The 21,367-nt window shown below is 44.8% G+C and overlaps 1 protein-coding gene across 8 annotated transcripts in view; it reads left to right on the forward strand.

Annotated features, from left to right (window-relative positions):
• LOC142564066 (ranBP-type and C3HC4-type zinc finger-containing protein 1-like) overlaps window positions 1-21,367 on the forward strand; it is a 97,902-nt gene that overhangs the window by 35,337 nt on the left and 41,198 nt on the right. The window lies entirely within an intron of this gene.

Consider the following 21,367-nt stretch of genomic DNA (forward strand, 5'->3'; position numbering starts at 1 on the left):
TAGCAGTTGGAACAAATAAATACCATTGTTCCTTGCACCATCATTTACATTGCTTAGCAGATAAAGTGGAGCATTTATTATGTATTCATGGTTTATGCGATGCCCCACATTTTACAATGATCCAGTACGGCCACAGAAAAATAAACTACTTCACAAAAATAATGTAACAAAGGTTCAAATTTCATGGAACATGATATCTTCCGGAACTACCATATTTACCACCCACGTAATGCACTTTCTTTTCCCGATATACCGAAGCAAGTTGGGGGGTGCGTTCATTGTGTGGGTTAAATTTCGTGGAGACATTTTCGAAACCGCAAAAATTGAAAAGTAATACGGTATATATGATTTGGAACAAGCATAAGATAACTTATCTTTGCCATAAAAATACATGCACCATTTGCAAACCGAAACTTCACTCCGCATCAGAACCACTAGACCTGCTGTTCAGGTCGCTCGCCGCTTCATCCACATCGTGGTTCCACGTTCCACCATAGAATAAAGAACCAACGTGTCAGCTGCTCAAAGTCGGCGCGTCCTAAGCCATTTGCATGCTACGAATGCGCTCCGAACAGTTATCTCCAGTCGCGCCCCAACTCGTCCTCGCAGCCGCTTCCGGCTCTCTGCCGTTATCGCAAACACCACGTTGAAGCGCGCACCTGTTTTGACAAGCACGCTATGTGCATCTCTTTCCTCGACCGTTCTGCTCATCGGCATGTCAAAGTTTATCGGTGTCTGATCAGTGTTTGCGTTTTGTGAGCACTCTAAGTCCCGCAGCAGGCGTATAACTCGACTTAAGGCCCATCACACACATCGGAACGAAAGGCAGCCAGAAAAGCGAGCCACAGATACATGAATTCGACACTATGCCCACTATGCCAACCAAGTGCCGGTCGCTCTATGGGGCTCTTGCATTGCCCAGGGGGCGCTGCGAAAATGGTGCTAAAAAGTGCCCTCTGTCCTGAACTGGGTAGTACCAAGCTCGGTCGTCTGCTTCGGAAAGCATGTTTACAATATGGACCCGCCACTTTTGGTTCTGTTGTACCATGGCTTGCAGCGAATATCGGGCGCCGAAGATTTTTTCAGGGGTGGCACGCTGCGTAAAGTCAATAAATTATGCAACGCCGAATACGTGTATGCTGTTCAAGAAATAAGCGGCGAAGTTTTAGCCCAGTGTCAATCGCAAGTGAAGCGAGGCGCGTACAAAGTTGAACTTCAGGTAAGGTTTGCACGCTGCTAGATTCAGGTGCACAAACGCGAGGAAATGCTTGCTATAAATGAATTCACAGCAGCGATAAGCAGACATCATGTGTACGAAACTGCTCGAGCACACGACGGTACGCGCCACGATGGCAGCGGTCTTTCGACATGCTGCGAAACGGCGGGCCTCCTGCAATCTTTGTAGACTGCATGCCGCTAGACAAGTAGTTATGCCTGCACTGTAGTAGCGGCCATCTGTCCCTTTAGCAACTGATAAATAATTGGTGCAATGCATACGAGCTCATAGTAATGTACGTGCGAATCGTGCTGCAGCGTGAGCTCGTGCGCTGCTCGCTTGATTATCTTTTAATGACAGTGCTCGAACATCGATGTGCTGCAATCAATACTACCTTGCTGCGCTGCCTCAACGTGCTGGCTTGAGGTCAAGGATGAGCACATTTAACTCTCTAACATGTGCTGCTCGTAGTGGGGTAGTGAATTGTCACCGAATCAGCCCGACCATTTGCGGTCATTTGCACACACCTGGTCACTTCACCAGTTCGCACCAGTCGAATTGTTAATTGTCGCTGTGGCCGGGTCTGAAATCGTGAATCATCAGCCATGCCTGCTGCTATGTCGGTCTGCGGTCGGGACTGTAGGTGCAAAAGACCGAATTTTAGGATGCAGATAATCAAGCAAGCTTCAAGACAGGTGAGACAGTCAGCATGGCGGGAACTTTCGCTTACCCAGAGCGACGAACTGCAGCTATACAGCAACCCGATGCTCCGCTCGTGAGGCCTTGAAGGAAAACAGTAGAATCTGATGTTGCGATTCAGGCCTTCTTGTTCATGGCAGCCCACGACGCAGAAGTAATGATGGAGACGCTTTTTCGAGGCCGAGCTAGGTCTCTCCGGATCGGCATCGCCGATTCCTTCTGCTTCGAGCATTACGTCTCACGGAGAGTCCGTTTTCGTTAAACTATAGGCTGCGGCTAGTTCGCAGCGTGGTCTGTGAGAAGTAACGAGCCTTTTCGCACCCGCAACAGGGCAGAAAAAAGTGCGAATCGACGTAAAACTCGGGCTAGAAACATGCTTCGCCACAGCCAGGGCTCAATACTACCCAAGCCGGTACTACCCAGATAACATTTTGCGTGCCGCCACCAGGCGCCGCTACTATACCTCAAACTCCAGTGCAAGACGCCCATGGCCGCCCCTTCATATCGACTCTCCTGTGCGCCGCGCCCACCCGCGCATCTCGTGCACGCGCTCTCCTATTACATGAACGTAAAGTACATAAACTGCATATGTTGCAGAGAGCCAGTTGCGCTTTTTACTCTCTTGAATCTGCGAGGTGCCTTTGCGCCAGCACTGGCACAAAGATTGTGTTAAGGATTAAGTGCGCTTGCTCTAAACACATATGTGCGAGAGTCAAAGGTTGCAGTCTCTACGAAAAACTACAGCAAGGCCGTTCGATCATGGGACTGCACAGTAGCAAAGCTGAGGGTGCGTTCATTATGCAAAAAAAAAAAGAATCAGATTTTTCGCGGCTAATCTGGGGGTGCGTTCATTACGCGAGTGCGTCTATTACGCGAGTAAACATGGTACTGAGAACGGGATGCCTTTTGGATGTGGATAGTGATGTGGCGTGCTGCATAGAAATTGAAAAAAATGTCACATTCAGATGTTTTGCATTGCTTCTATATCATCTCTTTATGACCTGCCACAAAAATTAATGACATTGGGGATTTTGAGGGTGAAAATGGTACAAGAACAGCTTAGCATTTCTCGAGCGTAATATGAACGTGCTGGACACATATGTGCAGATAACACAGCAGTCATTGATGTTTCAACTTGTGCAACATTTTCATGTAATAAATATCATGGATAGAATATTGAAATATAGTTTTCCACTTATGTCAGAAGAAATTCTTTTAATTTGCCGTAAACAATATTGACTCAGTCTTCTGAAGTAGCCTTCAACCAGGCTTGTATATTTTAAATGAACAACCATATTTGCTCAGGAGATATTTGATAGTCACTTTGGTCAGGTATGTCTGTGCTGTGCATTGCAGGTAGGCCATAAAGCCTAAACCCAATGAGAGTGATTTTGTGTGGGACGGAGACAAGCGATGGCTTTGAGCGACAAAGCGGGCCATCAATGAAATGATAGCTCATTCTTGTTGCGCAATTGCTCGGTTCGGGAAGTCTACAATTCGTCGCTTGTTGCCCGGAAGTGCTATGAGCAACTAGCCAGTAGTGCAAAGCTAGAACTGGATCACTCAAGTACTACTGACTGTTGCACAGGACAAGTAAACGACTAAATTTTGATACGTGCAAGGATAAGAACCTACTGCAAGACCTTCAGAAATATTTTATGCTGTTCTTTACTGTAAAACACATCATCTTAAATTAATAAAGCATGCGTCACGCCAGTTTCGGTGCATAATTGCTGCACTCATATTAGTAACACCGTGGGCATGTTGTCGAAGTCGTTGCTCGTGTGGGGTTTGACTTGCAGGCGATGAATGAACACGACAACCATCTCCATCGTGTCGCTTTTCGCAGTCGTGTGCAAGAGCGCTTGCATGGCCAGTTACTAACTTACGTTCAAATGAAAGCCTCAGCAGCAGTCTCAACCTCAGTCACCATTTGTTGCATAGGAGAGAGCTGTTGTTCGTACTTGAAACTTGCTGCATTGTGCACATAGTTTTAACAGTGCATCATGTTGCAAAATAAAAGAAGCACTGCCTTTCTTGCTGGCCTGAAAACATGGATCCAGATTAACGATTAATATTTAAATTTAAGATTAAAGTTTAGTTGAATGTACCTTGATTTTCACACTCTTGTATAATTTTAGTTCAGGGCATTATAGTTGCTTCTCTCATCAGTTGCAGCATGTGTAGCAGTGGCATAGCCAGGAATTTTTTTCAGGGGGGGGGCGCACTTGATCAGGGTAGGCAGGTGTTGTTGCATGTCGTTTTATTCCAGGTATCCTGCTACACAGAAATTTTAGAGGGAGGGCATGTGCCCAGTGTACTCCCCCTGGCTATGCCCCTGATGTGTATTTGATGTTACATGTCTAATTGCATGTTTTGTTTGCATTTCGCAATAATGACTGCGGTACCACCGCATTTGTTGATGCAACACTTTCAGGATACTCCCCTTCCCTTTGCTAACTGCCGTTGGCTGAAGTGGTGTTTGAAATAACTCCTAACTGCAAGGTAATTATTAGGACTTTGCATTTTACATACTTTATGTGCTTTTTGGGGTGTGTATGTGTGAATGGTTTCAAAATTAGAAAAAATTTGGCCTCTGTACAGTCAAGGTTCATTAATTGATCCTTTGAGTACTGTAATGGCAGGTCCAGTACCTTTAAGAAGAAAATTAAGTAAAATGCAATAACATTAGTTTGCTTCTTTCCATCTAATTGAATTAGACAAATGAGTTGGGCTGGCTGTTGCAACAAAAATTGATAATATGCTAAATGAAAATAAATTAATGAGTTTTCAGTGTGTTTAACAAGCTGTGAATGGACCTTTTTCCAATTAAGCTATACACGTTAGGCATACCCTCGCTCCCAGCTGCAGCCAAGCTGCACCACCATTACCACAGGGCAGGTGTGCGAAGTGAGTGCATGATCCCTTCCATGATCTGCGGTAATTATCTGAGCTTGAGGGACTGAACAATAATTTTGCATGTGTTCGGGGCAATAATATTTGTTAACTCTTTCGTTAGTGCTCCTATAAAAGTTAATCATTTTGATCAAAAGTTTCTCTATGGGCTGTGAAACATTTCCTTGGAATCCTTCTGCTAGCAACCTCGTGCCGTCCGAATTGACAACTTAACTATTTGTCAGATTTGGCCATTTCTGGTAGATTAGGGAGGCTAGAAACACAAAGCTTTGACTGGAGATATTGTCGAAGCTATCTTCCAGTGTTCCTAGCACTTCCTCAATAAAATGACACAAGATTTGCACTTTGGTCGACTTGGCAGCATAATTATTAAATGACAGCAGCCATGAACACAGAGGAGCTTCTCTCGGGTTGTCTAATTTTCCAATCCGACGTCTAGGCTGTTTTGATGATGTCTCAAACTTTGGTAGATGCTCATGAGTGTGTGTTATTTTTTGTGTTCGACTAACAAGTGAAACTTTATTTTTGCCACCGTGTATTGCTTTTACCCATCAGTGTTTTTGACAGCGTATGCACAAATTACTACTAGCAATCCTTCCCGTCGTGTGGGGTTTTCACTCACACAAGAGCATGCAGTTGATTTCAGATAGACTTTCAACTGTAGCTTCTCTAGCTGTCTAATCTCCTACATTCATAACATCACCTGCGCAAGTACTTTTATTCATTACTGTACAATGTTGTGCAACACACCGCATTACTGTCAAGCACTGTACATGAACTGTACAAAGCATGTGGACACTCCTGCGCCAGTTGAATGCACACTAGACCACCTTGCTTGCACAGAAAAGCTGGCTGATCAAACGCGATAATAAAGTATGAGGAGGCTTCTGCATGCTTCCTTGACCTGACAACCATTGCTTTATGAGCCTAAAGAATGAAGTAAAAAACAAACCAGGTGTCTGCTGTTATGAGTAAAAAAAAAAAATGCTCCCTGTACCTTAGGAACTTACCCTTCTTCACATTTGCAAAGCTATGGCTTTCCTGCATAGCATAGACATCACTATGGCTAGTATTATGCCAACAAATCATCATCACAATTTTTTTGCATTATCTGACTTACAAAAATTGGGAACTAGGAACCAAGTGCATATTTTGATATTTCAGATTTTATTTTTACTCTGTACTTATACTAAAAATAGCAAACTATTTATTTCATTTATGCTCCTTGAGGTGCTGTCTTGAAGTTTCACATAAGAATTCTGAAAAACTATCTGAGCAATTATTACTGCTTTACACCCATTCAAAACACCAATGATCAGGCTATAACTCTATGTCTTGTGGTATACGGTGCGACTACTATGTCATGAAATAAAACATTAACACATAAAAGCACTGAAAATGAGCACATTTGTAGCTGTAACGAAAGAGTTAAGAAAATATATCAGCTTTTTGTAGGCGAGACCGCAAGCAGTTTCATTGATGAAAATGACTTCATGAACTAATGCTCAAACAATAAGCTCAGCATTTGCGAAGAGCTTCATGCTGAATACTTGCTCCTATATTGATTGCACTAACCAGCGTGAAATGTTGGACGTGTTTTGCTGGTGTGGTGTACACGGTCAAGTGCCAAAAAGTGTGCTATGTTACCAGTGAGGCATCACATGATTCTTGCTGAGTAAAGCAGGCCTGCATTCTGCTAACAGCACGACGCCAGCACTGCGAACATTCTAGTCTCGTGACTGATTCGGGAGTTTCGGCACTGTTGTAATCTACCAGTATGTATATTGCATGGTTCTTACCGTTGCCTGATGAATGCGTGATCACATGTATCACAAAAGTAGCTGCACAGTTACGTGGGGCCAAACAAAAAGAGAAATGTTGCCACTCAGCCCATTGGAATGCTTCGCACGAGACCAAAGTTATACAATATTGCATTCTGCAGAACTTGGAGTCTAATGTGTGTGTGGGGGAGGGGGGGAGAGCAGCCGAATGAAGTTTTATGTGCCTGACAAAGCAACACTTACCTTGCAGTGTACTCGCAGTATGTGTGCAGAACTTTTGCAGGTTGTTTGTTCGTCATGATCAGATTCTTGCAGCGCCTGCTCTTCATTGAGGCCAAGCATGTGCATGCATATGTTAACCGCCTCATTCGCGTCAAGCCACTCCAAACGACGGGTGAGATGAAAGTTCCTGCCGCGACGCATTTGATGATCACAATGTATTCTCCAGTTGTATCAAAGTATCGCAGAAGCTGTTCAGAAGTGAATGCTGGCGCATCGTTAAAATGTTGATTCCATGCTTTCTCAGAAAAGAACAGCCTGCATGCTGCATTTGGCATGTTGCCTTCATGTTGGTAACAACACGTAACACACGTAACAATATAAAAGGTGTTTTTGCTACACATGAGCAAATACATGCTTGTTAGAGCAGAAATGATAAGAAGCTACTCCAAAACAATTGAAAAAAAAAACCAACAGGAATGTCATGAGAGACAACTTGGTCAGATGCTACCACTGTGGAGAGGCGAGAAGGAGTGGGAGCAATCGCGTCTTCAGTTGAAGTCCCAGCTGCTAGAGGAGTCATTTACTGGTTTGGGGGTCGAGGTGCCTTCCTGCACCTCATCCCCCAGCTCATGCATTGTGCTTAGCTCGAACTCTGGGGACAGCCGCTGTAATGGCAATATGGCGAACACGGCTTGCGGGCCAGAACTAATTTCCCATACAAACCTTGCTTCTCCCTCCCGAAGTCGGACTACCATGCAAGCAAATGTCACTGCGACGCACACTGATTGGCCTCCTGAGTGGCCGCCCCCGGGCAACCTCTCCACCCAAGCTCTCTTCCGCTAAGTGCTTCATCGCTGTGGCAGATGCTCACAGGCCAACAATGAGTTGGTTACATGGGACCTTTGCTTCCGCAACTCCTCATTCTTGCGCGCTTAATGGACCGCTACCCGTTTAGACCTAGCTCAGTGGGCACATATACTGGATCGATCTTGTAGTGAGCCTTTTCCCCTAAGCGCTGTAACTGTCACACTGTTGTGCATCTCCACACTGGAAAAAAGGTCCATTACAACAATAAGGCCAGAAAAATGTATCGAATTGGAACTCACTTTAATTTATTATTTTGTGTCTCCTGGTTATGCAAATTTCAAGATTTCGGTTGAGCCATGTTTTCAATATATTTCGAAACTTCAAACATATGTAGTATTCCTGGTTGTTCATTCTTGTAGATACATTAATTTTTGAGAGGTTTTGCAGGACTCTGCACAATATATTTTGGTGTCTATAGGCAACAGAAATCCTGCCATGGTGCCAACCACGTTGCCTTGGCAAAGTGCCAGGAATGCTATTGCCTGTAGATACCAATGTGTCTCATGCTAGTCATGGCCAATGTCACAGAAATAAATGTCCTGGAAAATGAGCAATCAAGACTACCTCCCATGCTGCTTACATGTGCAGTATGAAATGAAACACATCCTGCTTCCACAAGCTGCCTAACATGAACGCCCATGAAAAGCTCTGGTTTCAGACAGACATTCAAGAAGGAAAAGCATACTTTTTTTCTAAATTCACAAGTGATGTGGAATGCTTAAACTCTTGTGGCAAACGTTGTGAAGCAGAAGTGAGCTACAACAGTAGGTTTTGTGTGCATATTAATCCACCTGTTAATTATTATAAGTTTGAGTTTGAGCTTACTTTGTAACCAGTACTGAGTCTCTTCCCTTTTGTTTTGTAGCTGTTCCTTTTCTTTACAGTACACTTAACCGAAAACTCATACCAAGGCCCTTGCTGTTTTTGCTGCTAGGCTATGTGACTAAGCAGTCATTAGTAGCAAGAAAAAAATTAAATGATACTCTTGCTAATTAACTAAAATACACTAATGATCTTTTTGATTATTAACTTTATGGCATATGATGTAATTGTGAAATAAAAACCGAGAAATAGTGAAGTCATATCGGCTTAGTTGAAATCCTAAGACTAGCATCACTGTTGAGATATGTGACCTTGAAACATGCTATGAAATACATTGCCCTTCCACTTGGCAGTTTATTAAAAGCATGCTTCTCAGAGTTCGAAACGATCTTAACTGGAGTGCCAAGGCACTATTTAGCAGATTTTAGGAACAGATGTCTTGAAAGTGGTTCAAGTCGCAAGTTTTCTGCTGAGCAGACACACTTCAGTACTCCTTGGCTTAAACTTCGCAATCAGAAGACGAGCCCTGATGTTTGTAATTAAAAATGTAGTAAGCATGTTTTAGTTAATTAGCCAAATTATTGTTGAAATTGTTTTCCCTGCTTTTGTAGTACCTGCAAAAACGGCAAGTGCCTAGATATGAACTTTCTTTAAAAAGTGTTTTCTGAATAGTCCTGCATCCTTTAATTTACACACACACACACGCACCCACGCACGCTTCCATGCACGCACGTGCACACACACACACATGCACGCACGCATGCATGCACAGAGAGAGAGGTTTGGGCCGAAATGAAAGACATTCCAGTCGACGGAGTCATCAGCACCTCCTATCCAGACGACAACACAGCGTGGACATTGACAGTTGAAGGGCACTCACCCCACCATTACCTCGAAACCTGAGCAAAGGATGAAAAGGAGGGAACCACGACAATGAATTGAGAGGCACAGTTAATTAGATGTTTGCAATGAGTCAAATCACCACCTGTCTCTCAGCACTTATCCAGCCGTCAAGATAGCGTGTAAACCGGCTGTTGCAGGGTTCCATAAAAGGCCCGCACCCTGCCCTTTACCTGGCAGCTTGAGTGAAGAAGAAAGGGGGGGCAACGCCAAACAAACTAGATGTCACTGGTTGGTTTCTTTCCACAGATTCCAAACCAGTTTCTTCGAGGTGGAGTTACTGCGGGTTATGGATAGCCTGGGTGTGATATCGCAACGGAGTCGACGATGGTGATTTGCTGCTGGACAGTCTTCGGATTCCCTAGTCGACTTGTCTAGGGAAGGCGACAGGATTAAAAGGAGAGACTTTTTGGGAGGGGGACAGAGGGTCCTGATGTGAACTGAGACGTTTAACTTGCTCCTGCATGGAGTGGGCTTCCCCACTGGAGCCGTGTAACTAAGCTAAATAAACCTTTTTTCCTTCATTTTCTACAACTTGACATCGTAGTCGATGGGCTTGGTGGATTCCATGCCCTGAACGCCACCCTAGCCACAACAACTGGTTGGCAGTGGTGAGATCAAGAAGGCAGCCCTTACGATCCGGGATCGGCAGACCTGTGTACAAAGCTCCGGGAGACGTGAACTTCAAATATTGAGGGAAACTGTGATGTAAAAGTGACTTCTGTGGATCTGCGATTGGCAGACCTCCTCTTTGTGGCTCGGGGAGACACAGCCGTCGCAGTAACGGCGTAAAGTCTTGAATGACTCAAGGAAACTCAAAGGAAGAGCAGCAGAAGGGGGGCAGTTCCACTATCTGGGATCGGCTGACCTGGGAACGTGGCTCTGGGAGACACGACCTTCGCAAGCTCAATGTTGGCTGCGTGCTTGAGTGACTGCGTTTTGCCGGACGATAAGGACAGGGTTCTATCGGGCAATGAGCTATAATTGATCACCACTGGGTGTGCGGGCAATACAGGGGAAGTTGTAGTCGGCTCTTGAAAAGCATGGATATTACATCGTTAAAGAAAGAGGAGCTGTTGCTCTTGGCAGCACAGCTCGGTATGGATATTGACCAGAGGTTGAGGAAGCCAGAAATTCGTACAGCGATTGACAACATGGGTTTCGATGAGGATGAGCTCACAGGGGCCTGGGAAAAGATATGTCGCGAGAGGATAGAAAGAGTGGAAGAGAAGGGATGCGAGGTAATGGAGCTCGAGAGGAAAGAAAGAGCGGAAGAGAAGGAGAGGCAGCATAAAATTTAGCTCGTGAAAATAAGACGAGAGATAGCGAGATTAACACACAGGGCAGATATGGCGCCGTCACAAATGCAAAGTGTGGAAATGACGAATTTGCTTTAGCCATACGAACCAGGCAATGACATCGATCTCTACCTGATTAATTTTGAACGGATTTGTGAGAGGTGATCATTTCACCAGGACACATGGCCGGAGCGGTTGTTTGAGCTCATGCCGTGCGAAGTAGTGCAGGTCGTAGTCCGACTGAGCGCAGCTGAGGCAGGCAGGTACAGTTTAGTGAAGGTGCATTTGCTCGCAAAATTCAAGCTGTCCGCAGAGGAATTTCGGGAGGAACTGATTTCCTCAACTGAAATTCAGGAAGAAAAAATTCTGGAAAAAATCTACCACCACTCTTTGTTGAAAGAACAGCTTATCACCCAACCGTCATGCATATAATCTCGCTCTGACCACAGTTTCAAAGTTAGTGTGCCGTCTCCACGTTCTAAACTTTGTAGCAATGCATTCATTCCTAGCCCAAGCAATGATTGGAACCACCTTCCCTCCACTGTCACAGCCATCCTGGATACTGACACCTTCAAAACCACCATTCATGAAACGCCACATTGAAAATGCCTTTGTATCTTGCACAAATTTGTTGTTATGTTCACCCACTCCTTTCTGTAATGCCTTCGGGCCTTGAAAGTATGTTAAATAAATAAATAGATAAATAAATAAGGTCTGGCGCTGGAACACTGGCACTGGCACTGGCATTGGCACTGGTACGACGTGGAACACAGGGCAAAGAAAGGGGATGAAACCGCAAGCTCGGAGGGGGAAATCTTTCTGATTTCCTCGATTTCCTCGACAGAAAATCAGAAAGAGGAGCAGGTGCAGTGTTGCAACTTGGAACATAGTGCAGAGAAGGAGGTTGAAGTAGCTAGCTCGGGAGACGTAATTCAGCCAGAGGAAGAAATCTTGCCGATTTTCCCTCCAGAAATTCAGGAAGAGAATCAGGCGCTGAATTACGATAAGAACTCAGTGCAAAGAAAGCGGAGGAAACAGCTAGCTTTGGAGGCATAGTTAAGCCGGAGGAGGAAATCTTGCTGATATCCCTGACAGAAATTCAGGAAGTTGGTCAGGCTGAGGAGCTGCGAACGGAAAGAAAAGAAAGGCACTCATAACGGAGCACCAGAAAATGTGCCAAGAGAAAGAGGCATTGCAAATTCAGACTTGCGGCAGAGAAGACAATGCAGCCAAGTAAATCTAAAGCCACTAAACCCTGTGGCGAGCGCAGAGAAATATTTAGAAAGGCACGTTTGTTGGTTGCAATGTTTCGAGTAGGAGCACATCTGAATCGCAAGATGAGGTTGAAAAGAAAGCAATGTTCGGCGCAAAGGAGGACAAAAGCCAGAGGGCAATTACGTTTGTCCTCGTTTGGTTCTTTTCGAGGTGTCTGACAGGGAAGAACGCGGCGGTCAGGCAACACAACGTAGTCATGCCAAGCAGTGCATCCTGAGGGCAATGCCAGAAAGGCCGGTAGACAGTACGAAAGGTACCGGGGCTCTGCAGCGAGGGGAATGAGATACGTGCCATTTATATTCCCGGGTTGACAAGTTTCACAGGAGCGCTCAGACAACGCCCACCTCGAGTACGGTTTAAGGAGATGATATTCGCACACGTAAGGTTTGGAAACTTTGTTTTTTCGATATGTTGTTTTCTCTTTAGCAGATTAGATTCATATTTTTTTATACACTTGCACTGCCAAGTCTAGGTTAGTTGTTTAAACCTGTAGTGGCGCACTTATGTATTGGTTCACTTTTCATAAGTGGTTGCGAGATTTTTTGTTTCTTTGGAAAAAAAGACGCATTATTCAGCGGAGCTGCTGTTAACTGCACTATTTAGAATGTGTTAGTACTGTCACTTGAGGCATGTCATGCTTGGACACTAAGAAGCTAAACGTTGGTGTGTGTCTCGCATGTGTAGTCATCAGACAGCAGCATTTTAGTATTGCTTAGAGCGTGCAGGATAGAAATGAGAAAATAAGCTCGAATCTTCGTGTAATTTCAAACGCGTAACTTACGCAACATTTTTTGTTGTTGCATTAGTGCAGCTCTTTTGTGTACAAGAGAAAGTGTTATTGCGTGAGTCGCACGAAAGTGGTAAGTTAGCGGAGCCCATTCAGAAAATGTGGATTGCTTGAGAAGGAAGCTTTGTCTTCACGGCCTGTACTTGTTTCACCAGACTTCTGCAGAAAATGCATTCTCTGGTGTGACGCCAGCAACCGTGGTCAAGGTGTCATCCTTGCCCAAATTAATGAAAGCAGTGAAGTGCACCCTGTGTGGTACCTCACTCGAAAACTGGCACCACAGAAGAGGCATTTAGCACCTCAGAGAAAGAATTATTATTGTGTGGAAAGCCAGGATACAATATTCAAGGCGCTCAATTCTCGATTGAGAGCGACCACGGCCCTCTTGCTTGGCTGCAGCAAATGTTGGAAAGAAACAGGAGATGAATGAGATGATTGCATTTGGCCAGAATAAGAATGCAGGCGAGCTGGGCCGGGGCCACAAGCTCAGAGTTCTTTTTTTAGAAGCATGTCTTGTACGTATCGCTGGTGATGCTATTAAGTTAGGTAACCTATTTCTGACTTGTCGAGAGTTGGCCACGACTAGAAAGGAGGAAGACAGAGAGGGGTAAAACATTGTAAAGCGATACGGGTATCATAGCGTCCGGTAGGCCTGTCGCTTGGGCACACCGACGAGTGTGTGTGTGCCTGTGTATTCCCAGGAAGGTGGACACAACAAAGCGAGGGCTGGACCCTCGAGCTACTGTATGACATCAGCCATCACTACTAGGATGATCCGAGAGGCCGCGACTGAACATCGACGCTTCTGGCAACCTGACATCTGGTCACCCTTACATTGAATCTCTTGGCGGCGGAGGTGTTTGTTAGGTCAGAACACCACGAAGGTGTTAATTGAACGTTTGCCACATGTCAAACCACCGCACCTCCTATCCAGACAACAACGCAGCATGGACACTGACATGGACACTGAAGGGCGGTCGCCCCAGCATTACCTGGAAACCTGAGCAAAGGATGAAAAGGAGGGAACCATGACAATGAATTGAGAGGGGCAGTTAATTAGACATTTGCGATGAGTCAAATCACCACCCATCTCTCAGCACTTATCCAGCTGTCGAGACAGCGTGTAAACCGGCTGTTGCAGGGTTCCATGAAAGGCCCTCCCCCTGCCCTTTATCTGGCAGCCTGAGCAAAGTATAAAGGGGGGGCAACGATGAATGAACTAGGTGTCGCTGGTTGATTTCTTTCCACAGGTTGATTTCTTTCTTCGGAGGCGGAGTTACTGTGGGTTATTGCGAGCATGGGCGTGGTATCGCAACGGAGTTGACGATGGTGATTTGCTGATGGACGGTCTTCAGATTCCCTAGTCTACTCGCCTAGGGATGACTTTGGTGTTAAAAGCAGAGACTTTTCGAGAGTGAGGACAGAGGGTCCTGATGTGAACTGAGACATTTAACTTGCTCCTGCATGGAGTGGGCTTCCGTACTGGAGCCATGTAACTAAGCTGATACACCGTTTTTACTTCATTTTCCACAACCTGACGTAGTAATCGATGGTATTCAATGCCTTGAACGCCACTCTAGCCGTAATAAGGGCTGCCCCGGATGGCAACACAGTTCCAAAGTATAGGCGCAGTGGGCTGTCTGGTACGTTGAACATCAGGACAGCAAATTCAGAAGAATAGGAATGTGGTAAAGAGTGTGGGATGGCAAATTCATTGCCTGGTTGTGAGCCGATAGTTCAGTCAACAAAGACATCCGCATCTAAGCATGCGTCCGAATGTGTACCCACGCAGCAGGAGGCAACGCTATAGTTACCGTAGATGTTGCCAGCACAGGAAAAGAAAGCGGTGGTGGTGGATGAACACTTACATTTTGGTGGGCTTTCAGTAGAAGCATGGTCATTAGAGCACATATCCATGTTGAGAGGGTGCATACTCTCATACGGATGTAAGATAAAGGCTTATGCAACGATGAAGTGCCATCGCTCAGAAAGGAGTGAGCTCCTGTGGTCATATGGCTGGCCAACTTAAATATAGAGTGCACACATGAGGACATCACCATATGTGTGACTATGTTGACTGCCAGGTCGGGTGCCGGATCGTGAGGGACCAATTTTGTTATGCGCCCGCTGTGGTTAAAGTCCATGTGTATGCCCAGTGCTGAGCACCAGTTGTAGCCCAATATTAAGAGTGTGCAGAGGTTTTGCACCACAATGAATGGGACACTTAAACTTTTTCTGAAAGCAGTCACAGTCATCAAGATTTCTCCAAGGGATGGTAGAAGAGTTCCATCAGCTAGGAGGAGGCCGGCTGGTGCGACTGTGGTCATCTTTAGATGGCACTGAATGGGGAGAAAATTTGGTGTCATGAAAATAAAAGCTGCACTGGTGTCCACTAGGGCTTCAACATTCTCCAGTGGCTTACCTAGCTGGACTTGCAACGTGGGCATACCTTTAAACGAGCCCAGTGACAGGAGAGAAACTTGACGACTTAGATGGGGGCCTGCCCTTGGTGGCCCACGCAGAAGTTTTACGATGAAGGGGTACGACACACACAGTCCCGACTGTAATGGCCAATCTTGATGCATTGATAGCAGCGCATGGTTGGAGAGCGCTAACAGTATGTATTGCAGTGACTGGCTTGGTCTGCTGACACTTGTTGACTTGAAGAGCGGGGCAGGGCAGTGCAGTGGAGTGCTCCATTATGCGAGTCTCCAAGGCAAGAGCTAATGCAGCGTGAACTGTTGACGGGCAGGCGAGGTGGACGAAGCGTTGAACGTTGAGGTCAGTGATGGCATCGATGAAGGCTTTGGTAGCAATGAAGTCGGCAGTGGAGTTCGAACGACCAGCCAGGGCCTTCCACGACAGGCGCTCGACATGAGCAGTGAGCTCTTGTAGGCTGTAGTGGCCCTGTTGCACGTGCTGTAATTCTGTAAGATGTAAGTGCCGAAGATGGGCATCATCATAGCGGAACTCAAGTGCTGAGACAAGACTTGTATAGTTGGAATGGTCGGATGCTGGCAGGAGCATCAGAAATTCAGTGGCAGCAGAATGAAGCTGAGCCACAAGGATTTGAGCTTTGTGGTGAGGTATTCTGTAAGAGTCCACCTAGTGGACATGTCCATTTCGTCTGCTGCTGAAGTTCTGATTGGCTGGGCTGAGCTGTTTGTCCACAGCAGCCAGGCGCCACAACCAATCAGAACTTCAGCAGCAGATGAAATGCACGTGTCCACCAGGTGGACTCTTACAGCATACCTCCCCAGGATTGGAGAGCAGCAACAGACTCAAGCTGCATACGAAAAGCAGACCATGTGGTGCCGTCAAAGGTAGGTGGACATGGGAAGGGTCCCTGACACTGCTGCATGACGAAATTGGGAAAGGGAGATTGAGGTGCCGAGACAAGTGGAGCTTGATCAGTGGAAGCAGGCTATACAAGGCTTGAAACACATGTGGTGAGGTGGGCGACCGCGTCGGTCGCGGCAAGGGTGTTGTCCAGTTGAGTGGCCGAAGACAGTGTTGGCATGGACTGCAGCACCAATGCGAGCGAAGGCATCATACTGGGGGACATCTTGCTGCGGGTTAACATGACCGCTGCCACCAAAATGTAATGGTAGTCCGGCGCCTTGAAAGGGTTCTAAGCAGTATATGACACACCCAAATCTCAGCTGTTCCGAAAACCAACTATTCCCCTGACCCACTACTACTCTATCCTTCTGCTTACCCTTCTCTTCATCTTCTTTCACTTGCAGTGTTCTTCGTTACCCTTACAATACATACATACATACATGCATGCATGCATGCATGCACACGCACACACACATACGTACGTACTGTCACATAGTAGTGACGGTAAAAAAAGCAGCAAAACTGGGAATGATGAAACTAGCGTTTTATTGGGCGAACCTGTGCCCTCAAAAACAGGCTACACTCAAAGAATGGTGTTAGCGGCGAACACACAGACACACACACACACGCACGCACATGCGCGCGCGGTGCCCCAACTATCATGCACCAAGTATATATAAAAAATATAAAAAAGAGACCATTTTTTGCAGATGTAACCAACTGCATGTTGTTAGCAGAAACTTGGAGAGGTGTTCAGTAATTTTTAAATGGTTCTTAATTTATGAGTTGGTAATTATTAGTCGCTGTACTTATGACAAACATGTCAACACTGTTTTAGAACACATGAAAAAATATCATCTTCAATTGTTTGCAGCATGCTATCTCTTGCATGGCTTGTTCTTCTGCATTTGAAGGAAAGCCTGCGAATATTAAGCTGACAATGCAGCCGACTTATGCACTGCGGCAGTATTGCTCTCAACACATGGCGGATGAACCATTTCCGCATGTGTAATCGCCTGTCTCATTCAGAAATATACGACACATTGACTTTATTCTAGGTGGCTGCTACATTCACACCCATGTTCGGGTTGACCTTACGCTGCAAATCAATAGCTTGCACTGCAATTTTTTATTTTTGCACTCTGCTTACTGCTGTAACAAATGATTGTGTGCTCAGAAGCAAGACTCGCACTAACAGGAATTTCGTGGCCATGTCAAGATAAATGCCCTGTCATGCAGCCTGTGCTAGGTCAGGTATACAGTTCATGAGAGTGGCTTGTTGGGCTAGTTGGTACATGGTTATACTAGGAGAATGCCAGCAAACTTGAAAGTAGAAAAAATAGAGAAGCAGACATAGACAAAGAGACAGGAAGGTAACTGGACCAGCAAACTTGAAAGTAGAAAAATCGAGAAGCAGACATAGACAAAAAGACAGGAAGGTGGCTGGCCACCTCCCTTCCAGTTACCTTCCTGTCTCTTTGTCCATGTCTGCTTCTCTATTTTTTCTACTTTCAAGTTTGCTGGCATTCTCCTCGTATAACCAGGTATACAGTGCGTTTAGTTCCTTTGTATCATGTTTGAAAGCACTGGTGCTGTGACTTGTAAGGGAGGTGCCGAGTGAGATTTCTTTGTATATTGCGGGATTTTTTTAAACATTGAATAAAGTCACGCAAGAGATATCGTGTCACAAACAATTGAAATTGTTATTTTGAATGTGTTCAGTGTTGACACAACTGCCATAAGTGTAATAATTAAAAGTTATCTAATGACCCATTACAAACTATTAATTATGAACAATACAAAAATAGTGGAAGTTTCTTCAAGTTGTTGCTAACAACATACAGTTGGTTTCATACTTAAAGAAGGCTTTGCTTTTTTTTGAAAACTTGGTGCATGATAGCTGGGGCACCCTGTATATGGGCTCTCACTAACATGATGGAGTGAGATTATTAAAATGCTGCATAGCAATGTTTTTAAGTGCATCAGCACTCTTTTCGCTACCTCCCTGTTTCCTATTTGTATGCAACTCCAAGTGCTTCAGTTATGATCTGCCACATGCAGTAGTGCCACATACTTGTGCGATCGTCTGTGAGTATGCAAATACTTAAGTTGCAATCAGGCACATGCCCAGGTGATTCTATACCACTATGCATGCTACATGGGAATTCTGATGCCGCATGTTGATGTTAGTGCCTTACAACCAAAGTCGATCTGTCTCACAGCAGAAAATCTCGGCAATGAAAAAAGAAGTTGGCTGTGTCTTTGACAAGGCCTACAGCATATTAGCCTTGGCAGCTTGCTATGGCTTGTCAGTTGCAGACATTGCGAATGGCTTGTACCGATGTCACCACCCTGCCACTCATGCTGGACCATGTTTATTGAGGCTTTCTTGTGTGGCTTCTTGCTAGTTGTGGCCAAGGTCATGCTAAGTGTGAGTCACTATGTTGGGCAGGTACAAGTTGACATATATGTTGAGGCATGTGCATGCTTTACATAACGGCACAACTATACACAATCTGTGCAGTGTGTAAAAAGGGACTCGATTAAAATTTGATTATGTGTTAGAGTGAGAGCAATGTCACCTCTTGTAAGTTTTCGATCGTTTGCTGAAAAATTGAAAGCAATGTGATTTTCAATCACACATGACATGAGGTCGCCATTGGCATCATTGCTGTGTAATGACACAGGACATTTAGACATCAGTTCCGGCGAGGCATGGGGAAATGTGGCCAAATGTTTATTTGGAATGAAATTGGTACTCATCTTACTTAAAGATTTTTGACCACTGATTTTAGCCAGCGGCTATTTTAACAGTGTGTATGCAACTTGAGTTGATGAGGAGTTCTCGAACAAGGAATATTGCTTTAACCCAACATTTGTCTTCAACAGGGCAACTACTTTCCTTAGCAGCATACTTATGTATGCATAGCTCCCCCCCCCCCACCCGCTCATTAGGGAAGGAGGAGAATAGGCCAGAGCGTAATGTGGTGTAGCTATCAAAACAGAAGAAAGAAACGGACTGTGTCCGGGGTGGTAGAAAATTAAAATTAAATTAAATTCTGGGGTTCTACATGCCAAACCCACAATATGATTATCAGGTGCACAATAGTGGGGGACTCCTGTTTAATTTAGACCACTTGGTGTTCTTTAACATGCATCCAATGCATGGTATATGGGTGTTTTTCTATTTTGCTCCCATCGAAATGCGGCTACTGCGGCTGGGATTCGATCTTGAAATCTCAGGCTTAGCAGCGCTGCACCAGAGCCACTAAGCCACCATGGTGGGTCGGGGATGTATTGGATGGACTGGAAATAACAGGGGGATGAACAAAGGAAAGTTTGGAGTTATGAGAGTAAAGGCAATGGGGTACTGGTTTTGAGTTCTATCGAGAAGTGCAGATAACAGCCGGAACCAGGTAAGAATTTACCGACATAGGTAGGTGTGGCCAATCCAGTGTGTCTGGTTTTATAAGAAAGCAGGAATTACTCAACTGATCTCACTGAAATTTGAAAGAAGTTGGGAGAGTATTTTGACAATAGCTGCGCCACATTATGCTCTAGCCTATTCTCCTCCTCCTCCCCTGTGAAGATAGGGCGAGAGTGAGCTGCACATACACAAAAATGCTGCTAAGGAAAGCAGTTTCTGCCCTTACAAAGATAAGTCTTCTTGTCGAAACATTGGCTTAACACTTTTGTTACCACACCTATAAAATCGATAACCTTAACTGCCAGTTTTTCTATGCATTGTTAAAAATTTCTGTTGGTATTCTTCAACCCACAACACCTTGCCTCGTCTGAAAGGACAACTGAACTTTAAATATTTCTCACATTTGATCATTTTGATCAGATTGGGGAGTCAGGAAATATAAAACTTCGACTGGAGGTATTGTCGAAAGTAGCCTCCAGTGTTCCTAGTACTTCCTCAATAAAATTACGAAAAATTTACGCTTTGGTCTACTCGGCAACATAATTTTTACATGACAGCAGCAGTGAAGACACAGAAGCTTCTGTTGGGTGTCTAATTTTCTGTTCAGATTTTTATGCTGTTTTAACGATGTCTCAAACAAAAGTACTGTATATGCTCGTGTAAGGGCTGACCTCATTTAAGGGCTAACCTTGTGTAAGGGCCGCACCCCCCATGTTGGAGAGCAAAATTTTGGAAAAGAAATTGAAAACATCTTACCAGAAAGCAAAATTAGTTCTGTTGCTGCTAGATGACGCTAGCTGTTTTTTCATTGACACCACTCAGGCCGTTGCCGTTGCATCATTATTACTTTGTCTGGTACGTCATCTCTGCTGTGTTGGCAGTTTCCAGTCAGATCAATGGCATTTCACCTCTAGGGAAGGGAGCCTTGTTTGCATCAGCACTGGTCAGGGATGATGGGCCGGCATCTGAGGATGTTTACTGCAGCGTTGCGTCATTTGCGCTTTTGTTACTCTCAGCTACAGTTGTGGGAACTGTACGAACCTTTAGCAGGCCCTCATCAGCCTACGGTAGATGTTAATGAGTGCCGCATATATAGATTATCGGGTTTAATTAATATCAAGTGCAGTTTTATTTTTCCCATTGTAGGTTGCTTTTATCCATTAGCATTATGACAGCTTATGTACAAATTGTTTTGAAGTATTGTTCCCATCATGTGAAGTTTTCCTTCGCACAAGAGGGCGCACACTCGATTTCAGACAGACCTTCAACCGAAGATTGACTTGCACTCTAATCTTAAATATTGAAAACCGTCTGTGCAAGTGCCCTTATTTATTACTTTACAGTGTTGTGCAACACTTTATATTAGTGTGCAGCAGTGTACAGGAACTAAATAAAGCATGTGGAGGCTCCAGCACCAGTTGAACGCATACTAGACTGCCTTGCTAGCACAGAATAGCTGATTGAACGCAATGTTCAAAGATGAGGAGGCTTCTGCATGCACCCTTACCTGACAACAATTGTTCCACAAGGCTTAAGAATACAGTAAAAAGTGAAATATGAACCAGCTGCATGCTGCAAAGAGAAAACGAGTGCTCCTTGTACAACAGGAACTTACCCGTTTTCACAATTGTGAAGCTACTGCTTTCTTGCATGGCATGGGCATCACTATGGCTACTATTGATGCTAACAAATCTTCATAAAAATTTTCTTGCATGGATCTGTCTTACAAAAGTTAGGAAGTAGGAGCTAGGTGCATATTTTGTACATTTTGGATTTTTTTACTCTCTGTACTTAAACTAAAAATAGCAAATTATT

This window comes from Dermacentor variabilis, chromosome 1 (assembly GCF_050947875.1).
Source record: "Dermacentor variabilis isolate Ectoservices chromosome 1, ASM5094787v1, whole genome shotgun sequence".
In the NCBI taxonomy this organism is placed as follows: Eukaryota; Metazoa; Arthropoda; class Arachnida; order Ixodida; family Ixodidae; genus Dermacentor; species Dermacentor variabilis.